Below are 16,508 nucleotides of genomic sequence, written 5' to 3'. Positions count from 1 at the left end.
ATCTACAGTTCTACCGATTAATTGCTCCCTCCATAATTCCTCTTCTACACCACTGCAATCGGGAAATATAAAATATTTAGGTATTAATGTTTCTCCCAAGCTTGCAGATCTAACTAAATTAAACCATATCCCACTTTTAAAGAAGGTAGAAGATGATCTGGCTAGATGGAAATGTCTACCCATATCACTCATGGGAAGGGTTGCCGCTATAAAAATGATGGTCTTACCAAAAATAAATTATTTATTCTCAATGATCCCAACTAAACCGCCACAAGATTGGTTCAGATCTCTAGATTCATGTATGTCCAAATTCCTTTGGAAAAATAAACCCCCACGTATAAGCTTAAAAACACTACAAAAGACCAAGGATAAAGGAGGACTAGAACTGCCTAACTTTCAGCACTACTTCTTAGCCAACAGGCTTCAGTTTATCTCAGGATGGCTAAAACATACCCTCTTAGATGAACCTTGGCTAGATGTAGAACAAGCACTTTGCAATAATCTAGAGATCTCAGACCTACCATTTATCAGCTCAAACATCCAACGACATGAATGCTTTAAAAGCATCAACATCAGCGCTTCTCTGACAGCATGGTGGGAGTTTCTAAAATTGACAGCGTCTTCATTAATCCCATGCAAACGTATACCTATCTGGAACAACCCTGACATATTACAAAACAATAATATGATAAACTTTTCAGATTGGAGTGGTAAAGGAATCAAATATTTAGAACATATACTAGAAGGAACAGAATTTATTTCATTTGACAGACTAGTTACACAATATGGGATCGACAAGAAAAGATTTTTAGAATATCAACAAATTAAATCCATAGTAAAAAAGAAATTTAAACCGGGTCAAGTTGAACTACAAACACCACCAAGTGTGGTTCAATTTCTTACTCTTAAAACCCCCAAATTACTATCCAAAATATACAGAATGCTTTCTAAAACAGATGAATCAATATCACTTCCTATTGCAAAATGGGAAGCGGATTTATCAGTTAACTTAGACCTAAACTTCTGGTCTCAGATTTGCTTAAAAACCTTTCATCTAATTAGAAATCCCAGTCTTCAATTAATTCAATACAAAATATTACATAGAGTGCACTATACAGGTCATCGGATGTTCAAGATGGGCTTTACGTCTACCAACAACTGCTCACACTGCCAAACCAATTCACCGGACAATTATATCCACGCTCTTTGGTTCTGTCCACCAGTTCAGAAGTTTTGGCGCGAGATATGTGAAGACTTATCGAAGTGTCTGAAATGTAACATTCCAACTTCCCCCTTAGTGTGTTTGTTGGGCAGCTTAGATAATGTCACTTCAGAAAAGAATATCGCCCATATGGTTTTCACTGCCCTATGCATAGCCAAGAAAACAGTCCTCATGAACTGGAAAAATAAAAATAATCTTAATTCTAACCAATATAGAAATTATCTATTAGATTACATTAGTCTTGATACAGCCTCTGCCACCACATCAGATCAATTGCTCTGGGCTCCTTTGATCAGCTCCATCACCTAGTGGGGGTGGGGGGTCATAGTTTGGTCCCGCCTTCACTGTTGTGATTGGTGTGGGGGTAGGGACAGGCTTAGGGCGTCGGGGGGTTCCCCGGAGGCATTTCCTTGGGGGGCTCAACCCGGGGTAGCGGTCATGTCCGGTTAGGGGCTCTGTTGGCTCTCAGGTGACTGTTTCCTCGCGGCTGCGTGCAGCGGGACTAGGGGAGGGTCTGTGCTGACGGACGTGGGTTACTGACCTGGTAGCCTGGCTGCCCCTGGGTGGGTCCGGGATGGGCGTGAGGTTCTGGGGGCGCTCCGTCTCTGGGCGGGGGCCCGGGCCGGGCCTCGGGGGCTTGGGTCCTGGTTGGTGTGTTGCCGGGGTTGTGGGCGGGTGGGTGCATGGGGGCCCAGCCCTGGAGCAGGGTGTCGCCGGTGCGTCGAGCCACCTGGGGGGCTCTTCAACTGGTGGGGAAGATTGTCACATCTTGCAGGAGCTTTCCTCTCCTCAGGAGCTCTCTCTACAGGAGGGGGAGATACAGGAGAGGTGGAGGAAGATCTCAGCCTGGGTGTTTATTGTCTTATGTAGTCTGGAAGAAGAGTGGATGGTGGGGTGGGTGCAGTTTTCTCTGTGGTGGGGTTGGGTGGACTGTCCTGGGCTCTGTGGGGCCGGGAGGCGCTGCTGCGCTGGGCCCCGGTCTGGATGGGCCTGGGCCCCCTTTCCCTGGTGGGTCGCGGAGTATGGGGGTGCCTACTGGGGTCAGCGGGGGAGCTGGCCCCAGGGAGGGGTCACTTGCCCCTCCCTTCCTTCCCTCCCCATCTCCAGCTGCCTACCTCTTCCCGCTCCATCACAACCACCCACACATGCAGGACCTTGGAGTAGGGGTATGTCACCAGGGTGCAGAGGAGGCCACCCCCCCCCCCCCCCCCCCGTCCCCTTCTGGCTGCCCCTGCCTCAATTTTATCCCACAACTTAGACATTCACATTACTCACACTCTCATTACACATACATATAGGATCTTGGGGGTGGGCACGATACACGGAATCCAAAGTACCATCAGGGTGTACACCCCACCCCTGGCGTCGTTGCCCACCTCTCAATGTTAAATACACGTAGACATTGAGGGCCAGCAGGAGGGACCATGCGCTTACCTGCTGCTCTCTGGCAGGTAGCTCCATGCCCTCCTGGGTTTTAAATGCACCTTAGAACACACATGCATCAACACTACAATGAGCGGGTGGAGGGAGGTTTGGAGTCTTCTCTCACCCCCATTCTCTGCGACCTGCTGGAGCGGGGGGGCTAGGAGGAGGAGTTGGCCGTCCGACTGCGGTCTGGAGTGTGGGGCCTCCCTGCTGCTGCGGAGTCGGGGTGGTCTGCCTCCCCCCACCGCAGGGAAAAGGGTAACACCACCTGGGTCTGGGTGCAGTTCCCCCCCCTCCAGGGGCAAGGGTACCTAGACCCGGGGCTTAGAGTACGCTTGGGGAGTGTGATCGTGTGTACAGCGTCTCTTTATGTCTGTCTCCACGTTGGTTGAGTGTGGAGTAAGTGTATATGAGAGCATGAGGGTGGGAATGGATGTTTGTATATGTGTGTGCCTGTATTTCTGTGTCTATATGTCAGGTTGGGTGTCAGGCGCCACCTCTCTGGGGACATCTTAGGCCCTCCAAGGTATGGAGGCCTATCGCCCCCTACCACCACTTCCCCTGCCAGTGGCGGACTCCCTCAGACGTCGGTGCGTTGGTGGTTCTTTGTGTCCGGGGATGGGCGTCCAGGTACACACCGGCTCACTCCTTGGCGGCCGCTTATCGGGGCCTGGAGCCTGGGGCTTGCTCGGGCCACTTCGGAGGTGGGGTGCCCCCGGCCTCTCGGCCTGGGGCTCGGTCACTCAGGCACGGCTGGCTGCCGGCGGAGCTCACAGGCGCGTCACTGCAACTCCCCCTGGTTTCTGCTCCGCGGCTGCTGAGTGAGCCCTCATCTGGGACTCTCCTCAGCTCTTTCCGGGACAGTGGTGCAGCTGCCCCTCTGTTGGTCTTCCTTGGTCTCTTGTGTTCTGGGGGCCTCTGGATGTCTGGAGTTTTGATCTCCTCCATACCTGCTTCATGCCCTGGAGGACGGGGCTGTAGCCCCCCCACACCCTCTAGCAGATCATTACATGAAGGAACCTTTTAAAAAACAAAAAACAAGCGCGTCCATGCTCACAGGTGTACACACAGGTGATCACACCCACAAACTACACCCTTTTTGGCTCCTACCTCAAAGCACACTGTGTTCTGTTGATCTTATGTGCTGCACAATAATGTTTAATATTTAGTATTTACTGTCATATTCGCATATATCATTGTGATGTTGTTTATTCTATTACTCTTGTTCTCTTCTGCTTGTTTTCTTTTTTCTTTCTCAGCAGGTGACCCAGGTGATTGATAGATGCATTTTTTTTCTTTTTTTCTTCTTTTTTTTCTTTTTCTGCTCATTCTGTTGGTTTTTGGTTTTTGCCCTTCTCCCCCGTCCCTCTTCTCAGCTGTTTCTCTTTCCCTCTTTCTTTCTCACCTTCTTTCCCCCAGTCAAGTCTGTCCCATGTTCAGTAAGTGAAAATAAAATAAACAATAAAAGGTGAATCAAATGGACCATTATGGCAAGGCTGGGATGGTCAATTTGGTAAAGTAAATCCGTTGGGCATCTTTCTTTGCCTTTAGACAACAATTCTGATGGCAAAAGAGCCAAACGGGACAGGCAAAAAAAAAAGAAAAAAAAAAAGATGTGGATGACTTTATGTGCCTCACATATATTTCTCAGTGGCAGCTTATCAACAGTTGTCCCTCACTTTCAGTGCTGAAATTCAGGAGCAGTGACCATTCTTGTTTACAAATTCACAGGTATTGATATCAGTGAGCACTTAAGTCAGACTCTCAAAACCAAAGGCAGAAGGATTGTTAACTATTTCTCCAGCCAGAAGCTCAAATGGAAACTTGGTATAAGGACACTTCTCCAGCAGATAGAAAGTGAGGATGTTTTGACCAACAACAATGTTGGCACAGCAGCCATGCTTCTCATGATGAAGTATTACAAAGAAAACGAAGACTCCCTCTTTGTCTTAGCAGATGTAAGCTTTTTTCATAGGTTTAATGCTGTTGCTTGCTGTCCTGTGTTTTTTGTTGTTGTTGTTGTTGTTGTTTTTTGTTGTTTTCCACTACATAAAATGTCTTGGTTCTTTATCTGGCAGGAAACATCTACCAGAATGTCCTTTGAAGCAGAAAGCAACCTGCCAATCACCCCAAGGCTGATTATGCTTGGTAAGAAGTTATTTATGAAATAGAGCTGATTAGACCATATTACAATTTCTGTTTGGCACAGGAGCTTTTTGTGGAGACAGGTATCCGGTCTCTGTTTATTTAGCTCACATTTCTGTAATTTCCTTTATAAACCAAGGTTGTTGGACATGTGTCTCAGTGAATCCAGCAAAGTAACAATATCAAAATTTCACATTACATATTACTGATCAACATGGTAGTCCAGCTACACTTACAGCAGAAATACTGAAGTCAATACTGATTTATAGCAGCACAAACTATAAACTCCAAAATAACCATATAGTTGATGGAACTCCGGTAATTTAATTGGGCTGATTCTTTGTCAGGTGTGTTTAATGTGCAGAATAATTCCCAATTATGAACAATTATGATATGTTAACACGGACTACATAAGGCCATTAATAATTAACTGTAGATAGCTATTTGGTTTTTGCTTATCTAGACAGTGTGAAGAAGTGAAGTATTGAAATTATTTTATGTTGCATAATGACAACGTTGCCCCTATACATTTAAGGACAAAGTTTAATGACTGCCACTTGCTGGATGGTGAGTGCAGAGGGGCGTGTAATTGTTGAACTGGACAAAGAGAACACCTTTGCTGATGCAATGTCAGTCTTCTTTGGTTCATTCTATGTATTGAACCTGGACAGCTGTGTACTGTATTTATTCTTATTGTATTCTAATTTTTGCGTTATAACTTTTGCACTGTCCACTTCCTGCTGTGACAAAACAAATTTCCCACGTGTGGGACTAATAAAGGTTATCTTATCTTATCTTATCTTATCTTAATACCAGGAGTCAGCGTGTGCAGCATTGGAACTAATTCAGAGGTATGTTTGAACAGTTAGCTAATTGTGATAGATGATGAAGAAATGATCCCTAAGTAGGTCATTTTTTCACATCACAACTCAATGTTACTGTATGTTACTATTTATTGTGGCATGCTTTAAGTTTTTTTGTAAGGATAAACCCTGAAGAGGGAACAAAATGTACCTCCAAGGTTGGGACAAGCAGAAGGACTGGGACCACTGTGAAGTGAAAGGTTGTTCACATTAACCCTCATGTCACAACTTTCCTCCAGCAGCTTACTGAATTTGAGTGGAAAACTTCAAATTAGGTAACTGTTGTTGCCATTTATAGTGAATTTCTTGTATAATTTAAGTGAACAATGTGTTGTTGTGTGTCTCCACAGACAATCCATGGCCTGTTTCATATTGTGGCGGGTCAGGACCATTGACTGTAGAAAAGATGGACGACGCAACACCGCCTCCTACCATTGTGCAGAAATGAAGCCAAAATATCCCACTTGTGGAGACTGCCATCTTGCAAATTTGGAGCCAGAGTCTGCGCAGTAGTAACTACTAGGGGTGCAACGATACACAAAATTCACGGTTCGGTTCGATACTTTGGTGTCATGGTTCAATATTTTGTTCATGCTTTTTTAATTTGTCATTTATATCACTCATCTTTGGAAAAGAGAGTTTATTACAGAGAAATGTCTCTTTCCAAAATAAAAGCTATACTATACGCTTCTTCTGGGCTATATTCTCAGCAGCATATTAAACATATCAGGTCAGGTCCCCATAAGGAGAATCATGTGCTAACAGCTGTCTAAATGACTCGGGTAAAGTTTGTAGCATGCGTGCTTGTTGTTTTTGTCTGCTTCCACTTGTCTTTGCACTAGGATGATGTCGGCGTGAATGTGCAGTCATATTCGTTGTGTTCCCACTAGTGCTGTCAGCGTTAATCTGAAATGACGTTAACGCCACAACACGGCAAATTTCCGTTAACGAGCTACCGTGGATCGCCCCGTGTGTGGGGCTGGATGGCGTCAACACGTTAATGAGCAAACTGCGCTAACACAGTAGTTCCGACCAATGTAATTGAGCAATGCGTGGTACATCCGACATACTGTTTTACTTTTGTCCATGACGCGCTTACCATCAGGGTCATACTTCACATGAAGACCAAAATAGTTCCAAAGGCCAGATCTGAATGAGGGTGGGGGAGGTTCAATTTGCCATGTTGCAATGAGCTTAGCTTCTGTCGTGCTAGCTTGCGCTGCGCTCAGTGGATCTGCTCTCGACAGTGCAGCCTAGGCGGAGTAGTCGAACGCAGATCCACTGAGCTCTCAACACAGACAGCATCGTCAGAAGAAAAGTTGATAAAATAAATTTAAAATTTTGTATTGTTTGATACATATGCGTACCGAACCGAAAGCACTGTATCGAACGGTTCAATATCGATACGAGTATCGTTGCACCCCTAGTAACTACGGGTGGAGCCGTGGCATGGAACTCCCACCCACAGACATACGTCGGTACACCCCCCCTCTTAATTTTTACGTAGCATGTCCGTTTTCCCGCTGCTTGCGCTACGCAAATATTCCCGAAAGAGAAGGACCCATTAAAACAGGTAATCACAACAAATTCATACTTAGAAACGCTGCTTTTGCAAATGTATATTGAATTATTTTATTCTGCTGTTAGACCAGGAATCAAAAATGGAGACCTCAACGTCAGCATCTTCTGCCCACCTTGGCAATGTCAAAAGCATCAGGCTTGTGGCAGCAATCAAGCAGGACTTGCGTGATCTCCACCAGCAGTTCCCGCAGATGGAAATTATTTTCTCTGTCATCACCCAGCGATGCCAGTGGAGGCGTGTTAATCCAAAGAAGGTGGACAAGGCTCGACGATTTGTAAACAATGTGATGACTACTTTTATTCTGTCTGTTTGTGGTTGTATTGTACATCATCCACAGATAAAGCATAGAAATCCTGACCAGTTTTTGCATGATGGAGTTCATTTCACCACTTTGGGAAATGATGTCTTTTTAAATAATATTGCCTTGTGTCTGAAAGACCCAATCCAGTAGGGTGATGCTGGCTTTGGACTTTCCACTAACATTTTGGCAGCAAAATCTGAATCAGGAATTATATTCTTTATGCTGTTTTTTTCCCCCCTTTAAACTCATTTGTTAATTTTTCTTTAAATGCCAGAGGAGCCGTCACACTTTTCAGTGATTTCACAATTATTCCCCTTGTTCTTTCTTTTGCTGTCATTCTCTTCTAAATTTGTTACTGCTGAATGTTCTTGTAATAAATATTTTTTAAATCATCTCTGACATGCATGATTTCGATTTAATATTGCATTGTACATTCAGCAAATTTTCAGACTGTTTAGAAACACCATTGCTTTTCATTACACTGTTTTATTGAATGCTGTTAAAGACAACATGCAAGAAAATTCCATTTACATCTTTCATAAAATAAAAGAGAAGCTGCAGTCTACGATTAACAAGTTTAGAACTTAAATACATGGCACTTTATGCTAGGAAAGTGAAATAACAGTAAAAGCTGCATGTAAGTTCTATCATTAGCAGGATAACAATTTTAAGAGAAGCCAATTATATGTATATTGAGACAGTGACTGTTGTCCTCAACATATTACTGTTCCATGCAGTTGCATGTTTCTCTTAAGAAACATAATGTGGTGTTTTAGCCTTTGTATTTTTGAAATTCATTGTTATTCTAATGACTAAAGAAAGACTTATATTGTTAATTTGGGGTGGCTGTAGCTCAGGAAGTACAGCTGGTCATCTTCTGATTGGAAGGTTGGTGGTTTGATCCTGGCTCCCCACAGTCTGCATGCCAAATATATTTTTTTTAAAAAAAGTCAGTATTTCAAATAGATGGCATGTCCATCATGTCATTAACTGCCACTGAGGTCTCAATCTGAAGACGGCTCCTAAAAAAATCACAGACAGAGGAGAGAATAATTAAAATCAGTTTGTTAAGAAGTTTATGCCTCAAACCATAAGTCCTTATTTTCTCTGCTTTCTTGTTAATTGTATGACATTTAGCACATTTTGTTACACAATTCTACTAAGCTGATAATTGGCAAGGATTAATTAGTGTGTCTGTGAAGTTTCTCAGTCCACCAGGTCATCGTAGTCTAAGCATCTTGGAAAGAAAAGCATGTGGACTTCTTTAAGTGTCTTGAAGACGTTTCACGTCTCGTCCGAGAAGCATCTCATCTGAATGTCCAGTGAACCTAGAACAGAGGCAGACAGACAAGCACAAAAACTTGGATGAAGGAAATTTGAGAAGGACCACTCCCTGACTACTTCTTTAGATTACATTATCCACAGTATTTAAACATGAATACATTTAATCTGAGTAGTAAAAAGTAGCATTTTGCTTTATTTTCAACATATGACAACAGAATGACAGCCCATCTTAGTTGAAAGCCCACTCACCATGACAAGGTGCAGGCCATGAGTGGGAACACGGGACAAGACACACTTGGCAAACAAGACAAACTAAGACAGGACAAGATACAGATATACATATACTTCATACACATCAGCAATACAAGAAAAAATTTTAAACAATAACAATTTATTAACAATAACATTTTATGTTAACATTTTGAATTTTAAATACTGAATGCAAACTCATTTTTAATTCCCATAAGGAAATAAACAATAACACTTCTAAGGAACAATGTGAAATCTCAAATTGAAAACACTGTGGTGTTATTTATAGAAAAGTGCAATAAAACTATCCTGTTGTGGGGCGTAATCCGTGCCGTGGCTGTGGGGGAGGCTGGCGCACCTGAGGTCAATCAGTGCATCAATCCTCCCCTCCATATGTCCATATGAATGAACTAGGGCTTGTTGTGTGTTTGTTGTTGTTGGTGGTATGTGTTTGGCTGGAAAGCTGTGCTGTGAGTGTGTGTACAGCAAATGCGAGTAAAAGGGAAATGCCACTGAATGGTGAGTCGTGGTCGTGTCGTGCCTCCGACCTGTCACAAATTCATATCAGCAATTACAAAAGTAGCAAACAGTGGAAAGAGACATTTTTTCTGTTTCTTCTGCTGATGATTCAGTCCTGTTTATGCGGACTGTAAACCATGGGCAGCAGAGGAATAACTGGCAGTAACTGATAACGACAGCTAGGACTGAACAACTAGTGATTTATTGTAATTTAAATCAAAATTTAGTTATATTCTTTGACCATATGTTTAGTTATATATTATATATATTTCAATTCTAATCTAAAATACAATGTATGTTCGAACAATCTGAAATAATGTCAATAAATCATTCAGCCCTAAAAGGCATCAGGTATCGCCCATTACTCTCCATAAAAATGGATCAGTTTGGTCATCTGTCTGCGAACCAACTTGCCCGTTTTTGCCATTTCATTTTCTCTTCTTGCTAAGTGACTAAATCTGACTTTGCAGTACCATGTGGAGGCCATTTTCACAAGTACATGAATGTGGTTGACTTCAACACATGTGTCAAGCATATGGCTTTGAAGATGAGGGAAAAGGTTTTTTTCAGCACATTCTTCTAGAACCTGGGTGACAATGGTTGCTGTGACTCCACGTCCACTGGGTAGCTGACCACCATTGGTTTTGATTTTCCTCTGAATGCATTTTTCTGTTGTGATACAGACAGTAACCATGTCTGGTGAAGGTTTTTGGAAACCACCTCTGTCTTTCTGCTTAATAAAAGTATGCACAGCACCTTCGGTTGTCAAGGCCTGTGAACAAGACAAGCAGGTGATTTTCTCTTTGATCTTCTTTACTACAAATCCTGCGATGTAGCTGATCACTGCCTCTTTGTATTCAGACAGGTTGCATAAATCTGGGAGGTCAGGAATCAAGTGATCTTCAGGGTCATTTACTTCCACAAAGTGCACTTCCATTCTGCGGGCAACATTTACAGCTGTAGATGTTGAATCAAGAATGTATGTGTTGTCTCGAAGTAAACAATTGCCTGTACCCGTTTTAACTTGGTGCCTAACAAGTAAACGTTTGTAGGCTCCCCTGAACTGTCTGGCATTAAGATTGTCATTGTGCCCACCTCTTGCTCTTATGGCAGAGAAGAAGACCTCTAAGTGGTCCTGACTCAGTTTGTAGGTCAGAAGATACCTGCATGGGGCATCGGTCCTCTCAACAAGTTCATTATAAATGTTAAGTGCACTTATGCCATTAGCAATGAAGCCATATATGGCAGTCTTCTTTTTTGTTGTGTGAAGTGGTACCATCTTGTCATAGTGCTTGACCTTCAACCCACGAAGCAAGGTTTCTGCATCCTTCAAGATTGTCTCACCCCTGTGTTTAGTTGATGGCTTAATTGGAGCTTTGTAACCTTTTCCAAGAGGATTACGGCTGTTGAGCACATCAAAAGCTGCATCTACAGTGTGCACAAACTCCACAGTTGCAGAACAACCTTTAAACTCCTCCAATTTCAAGCCTTGTTCACAGAACTCCATTGCATCCGCTACACTTCTACTGAAGAGCTGTGCTGCTAGGTGGACTTTCATTTTTTGTTTTCTCCACTGTAAATCAGCCATTTTTAGCCTGTTACCTAGTCACAGACCCTCTTCATCTTGGATTTTATTAAGGGCTTCAAAGTACTTCCACTTAATCTTCCTCCCATCTTCTGTCTCAAATTCCATTGAAGATGCAAAGGCATTACGAAGAAGCTTTAGCATATGGCATGCATCCAGGATCACATGCACTTTTTGTGTGGGATTGTCTGGATGAAAGAAGTAGGGCTTCATGTTGTCAATATTTAACTCTGCGCCAAGTTCCCTTATCATGGCGAGGTTACTCGTAGTGGCATCACACGTAAGGGAGACAACTTTAACACCAACTTCATGAAGCCTGCTAAGGCTTTCCCGAATGACATTGGCCTTCTCTGATCCATCCATACCATCGATGAGGAAGTACGCAATGGGAATTTTCCATGACTCATTAACAGCCACAACCATGAGGACCAAGGCCTGGGTGGCAAGTGTGTTGTCAATTTCACCAGTGCCTATATCTACATAGCCATGGAACTGGTCCCCTGCAAACTCAGTCATCTTGTGGATGTACATTTCATCCATCATTAGAGCACAGGAATCTGTACAGACAATGCAGGCAAGTCCTCTTTTTCTGTCTTCTCCTGTCCTTCAGTGTCTTTTCCTTTCAGAGGCTCCTGCACAGAGATTGCAGTTGATGGCAGCGAGTCCTCTTTTTCTATCTTCTCCCGTCCTCCAGTGTCTTTTGCTTCCATAGGCTCTGATTTTTGCATTTCATTTGCTGTGGTAGAATTCTGTTCTTTTGGCTCCTGTGCAATGTTCCATCTAATTTTTCATGTATCTGAGTAAACACACAAACTCCCTGAGCGCTCCCTTGGACCACTGTGAACAACATTAGATGTGCACTGTGGTCACACCAGCATCGAATCCATCCAAGTTACATGCTTTATTAAAATAATCAAATTATAGCATTTACATTTATGTTAGACTACTTTTAATTAAGTGCTTTAGCCCACTTACATGAAAATTAAAAAAAAAAACGTTCATGACCTGTGTTGTATGTTAACACTATTGGAAGTAAAAACAACTTGAACACCAATTTTGAAAACACGAAAATGAGTATGAGTCTGCGGTCTGGGAGACAGTCCTGTAACTCTGGCTGCAAAATACAGTATATAATGACCAATATTGGGCAGTTAATTCTATAGTTACTTCTTCAAAAAAGTAACTGAGTTATGCAAACAAAGTTTTTTGGAGCTATTTACCTAAAATGCAGCCAAGGCATTTTTTTAAATAAACATTTCACACTCTTTACAGAACAATCAGCTGTTCTGCATCAAATTTGATGCCACACAAATTTTTTGTGCCACTGCAAAAAATAATTTCTGTCCACTATGAGATAAAGGTGAACAACAGCCTGATACCTGCAGGCCTGACAACAGGAGATGTAACACTCCTGTAACACCTGTAACATTCAGCAGTCGCCTCGTTGTTCTGACACACACAACAAAACTATTGACTACACTACACACTAACTACACAAGACAACACACTCCAAACATGCTAAACGTCACAAATCTCTCACATCTCAAAACACCGCCATCACTCCTAAAACTTCCCCCCTTCCTAAACAACTAAATGCTGCGTTGCCATATAAGTTTTTTTGATTGGTCAACATGGTACATTTTTCCACCAATAGGAAAGGGTGGAGTTTTTTGGTTTTGTTTACGCTCACAGGCGGAGAGTGCTTTTGAGCGCTTTCCTTATAAAACACATTTTTACCGTTTCTTTGCACAGTAAATATAAACAACGATAGTATTCAGGAAAAAAACAAATGTTGCACATATTTTTTATCATAACTCTGGTTTTACGTGGCCTATCAACACAATTTAAAAACTGGTATAAAGTCCACACTTTTTCCGTCAATTGTTCCGTCTGTCCTCACATCTCCAGTGGTTGTACACGTTGTCATTAACATGGCTTCACTCCACATCAGCCACGCCGCTTTGCTAGCTAAAACACCGGTGTCGGCACATAAGGACGCTGTCGTAGCCTGTCAACGACGTTGATTGGCTGCGTATATACCAGTCACCAGTCACTTACTGACTCACACTACAGAATTAATTGTTAACGTATTTATTTTCATTTCAATTCAGGTTAGATTTTTTTTGTGTGTGTGTGCAATGCAGATTTTCTGTGCGCAGAGACCGCGCCAGCATTGTGCGATTGAGCATGCCGCAGAAGAGGGAACATTGCTCCTGTGTGATTTTAAGGTAGGGTAGAGCAGCAAACTCCTGCCACAGACTACACTGGACCCTGCCCTGATGGGGTCTAAATCTGGGTTTGGGCAGATGTTGCCAAGTCCCTCCATTAGGCCCAGGGTTGTGTCCGCTGGGATTATTCATATTTCCCTCTGTCTCTATATTCATGTCCCCGTTTGCTTCTGAAGTAGTGAGGGAGTCAGGGATTTGTGCTTGTGCCACCCTGTTGGGGTTTGAATATATAATCTGAATGCGTATTTGCTGATTATGTTGTTTTAATATAAGAGAGGCCTAACTCTGAGTACAGTCTGTGCCAAAAGGGACTGACAGGAAACTGCATGCTTTTGCAGAGCATGCTTTTGCAGCCAGAAAGTGAAGCCAACTAGGCTGTTTGATCGAAACTTAAAGTGTGGTGTGACGTAGAGAGCAAGTATATAAATACCTAGGCTTCCGTTTGTGCTTCAGACCTGGGATTGTGTGTTTTGTATTCAGGTCTCCATATCCCGGATATGTAAAATAAAGATCATTTTTAAAGTAAAAGGACCACTTTTGAGCTGTGTCTTTCTTGGCCATAAAGAATACAAAAGAACCGAATTTAATATGAAGTAGTGAGGGAGTCGGGGATTTGTGCTTGTGCCACAGGAGATTTTTTAGGTCTTCCGGGATTTTCACGCTCATTTTGGGCAGGGATAGCTCAGTAGGTAGAGTGGTGGCCCCATGATTGGAAGGTCGGGGGTTCGATTCCCCTGAACAGCTACCCTGAGGTACCCCTGAGCAAGGTACCGTCCCTACACACTGCTCCCCGGGAGCCCAATGGCTGCCCACTGCTTCACTGAGTGAATGGGTTAAATGCAGAGAGCGATTTTCCCCACGGGGACCAATAAAGTACACCTTCTTTCTTTCTTTTTGGTCTTTGCAAAATTCTTATTTTTGATGTGACGAACATTTCTTTTTGTGCTTCTGGCATTGTAGATGCTTCAGCGTTTCTCTGCGTCTTCCTTATCTTTGTTTTAACAACCAGGTTGCTTTGTGTTTCTGCCATTGGAGATTCACTGCAGTTGGCTGAATTTCTACCCTATTTATGGATCCCTAAGACAAAATGTCATGACATCACTATGCTGTCACAGGCTTTGTGCCTTTTGAAGTGTGGTGATTGGATACATTTCAAAATAAACCCAAGTGCAAATGCAGGCTTTTATTTTGTGGCATATGCTGAATTAATACTATTAAATCTACTCTACAGGAATTGCAGTAAAAAATCAAACAAAAGCAAAATGTACGTTTAAAAAAATCCTAATCAAAGTAGAAGACGACTGTTTAGTAGAAACGTATTTGACATTCTTTCATAATTTAAACTAGGACATGTAGAAAACTTTCATGTTTAGTGAAAGACATTTATTAACACTGTCCAATGAGAGTTACTGAATGTTTGCAGGCAGTGAGATCTTGGTGGTTGCCTAGGCGACAAAATGTCATCACGTACACGGGTATTTTTTTCTATGCGTTTGCACATTTTGTCCATACATAAACGGCATTTTCGGTCAGTGAAAACTGAGATTTTTAAAAACTCATTTTTTTGCCTTTACCTGTGGACGAGGAAAACGGAGAAAACGCAGCGTCAAAGCTGTGCGCCTTTTTTTGACGTCACACTGTGCGCCAGGTTATTGTTTTGGTGAAATTAACTTCTATAATGGCGGACTTATACAAAATACTGTTACTGTTAATTTTACTCTCTGTAGTGTTTAAATGCTTACATATACACACACAGTTACTGTCCCTCCACACATAGGACTCAGTTCTGCTTCTATGCGCCATCTTTGTTTACGCTTTCCCACCTAGGCTTCTAGACTTATGATTGGCCAACATTTGTACACGGTTAGGAATATATCGCCACCTGTTGCTTTGGCATGTTCCTGGCAGCGTTTTCCTTCATTTTTAGCTTTTACGTGTGGATGGGATTTTTTTTTTTTTTAAACGAAAACAGAAAATCTCAGTTTTCAAACACACCCATGTATGTGTGGACGTAGCTTTATAAACTCCTGCCAGGCTGGAGATTTTCGAAAACTCCATTTATGCGTTTACGTTTATGCGTTTTTTGTTTTTAACAAAATCAACATACAAACAAAATGCACCATACATACTGTAAATACATTCAGAAAATACAAATTAAATGATCAGCTATAACATCTTTTACATTTTTTTTAACCATATTGCAGTAATCTTCAGTTTGTAAAAGTTTGGCATTGAACCAAACACACCCATATTTTGTTTTCAAACTCCATTGCGGTTTATTTCACATCTCAAACATTTAGTAAACAATTAAGCAAATACAAGTACAATGCCACAAATTACAGGTAGTGATAAAATACACTACTAACTCTTTTACTCTACTTCCACACCTACACTGATATTTTTGAAAACGCAGGTGTTTCTATGCGTTTGGGCCTTTCGTCCACATGTAATCGACATTTGGAATCACCGAAAACCGATTTTTTAAAAACTTATTTCTAGCGTTTATGTGTGGTGTGGACGAGGAATACAGAGTTCGTCACGCAACGTCAAAGGTATGTGCTTTTTTTCACGTCATATCACGCTGTGCGCCACATTATTGTTTACATGAGATGAACAGCAGAATGGCAGATAGAGACAAATTAATGTTACCGTTAATCTGACTATCTTCAGGTTTGACATGCTTACATATACACACGCAGTTACTGTCTCTCCATTTAGAAAGGCAGATGCATCACGATGTAATTATTTTACATGGAGTGGTTTTTTTTCCTGTGTAATAAACAATCAACATTGCTATTTTTCAAAAAATGCCTCTCTGTGCAAAATGGGTTCAAAAACATAAACAATTGTGGGATGCTGTTTGTCTGTGATTTGAACCGGGGAACAAATTGTGGCAGGATCATCATGATATTATTTGTATCCCACTGTAACTTTACTGTATAAAGAGCTAACATCTCCAAAATGTCAGGAGTAGTTAGTCATTACAAGAAGTGTTTGTGAAGTAAAAATCAAGAATGTGGGATACTGTTTGTCCGTGATTTGGAGACCCCAGCGCGTGCTCCGACGCAGGGAAACCCAATTCTGCAGGGTAGGCCTACTTTGGGA

At 42.2% G+C, this 16,508-nt stretch overlaps 1 pseudogene; it reads left to right on the top strand.

The window, feature by feature from the left end:
• Window positions 1-4,256: 4,256 nt before the first annotated feature.
• On the top strand, window positions 4,257-5,930 carry LOC113032042 (uncharacterized; annotated as a pseudogene).
• The last annotated feature ends 10,578 nt before the right edge of the window (window positions 5,931-16,508 follow it).

The sequence above is a fragment of the Astatotilapia calliptera genome, chromosome 11, assembly GCF_900246225.1.
Source record: "Astatotilapia calliptera chromosome 11, fAstCal1.2, whole genome shotgun sequence".
NCBI classification, from domain to species: domain Eukaryota; kingdom Metazoa; phylum Chordata; class Actinopteri; order Cichliformes; family Cichlidae; genus Astatotilapia; species Astatotilapia calliptera.
The sequence above is the reverse complement of the archived record's forward strand: the minus strand, read 5'-3'. Positions and strand labels throughout refer to the sequence as shown.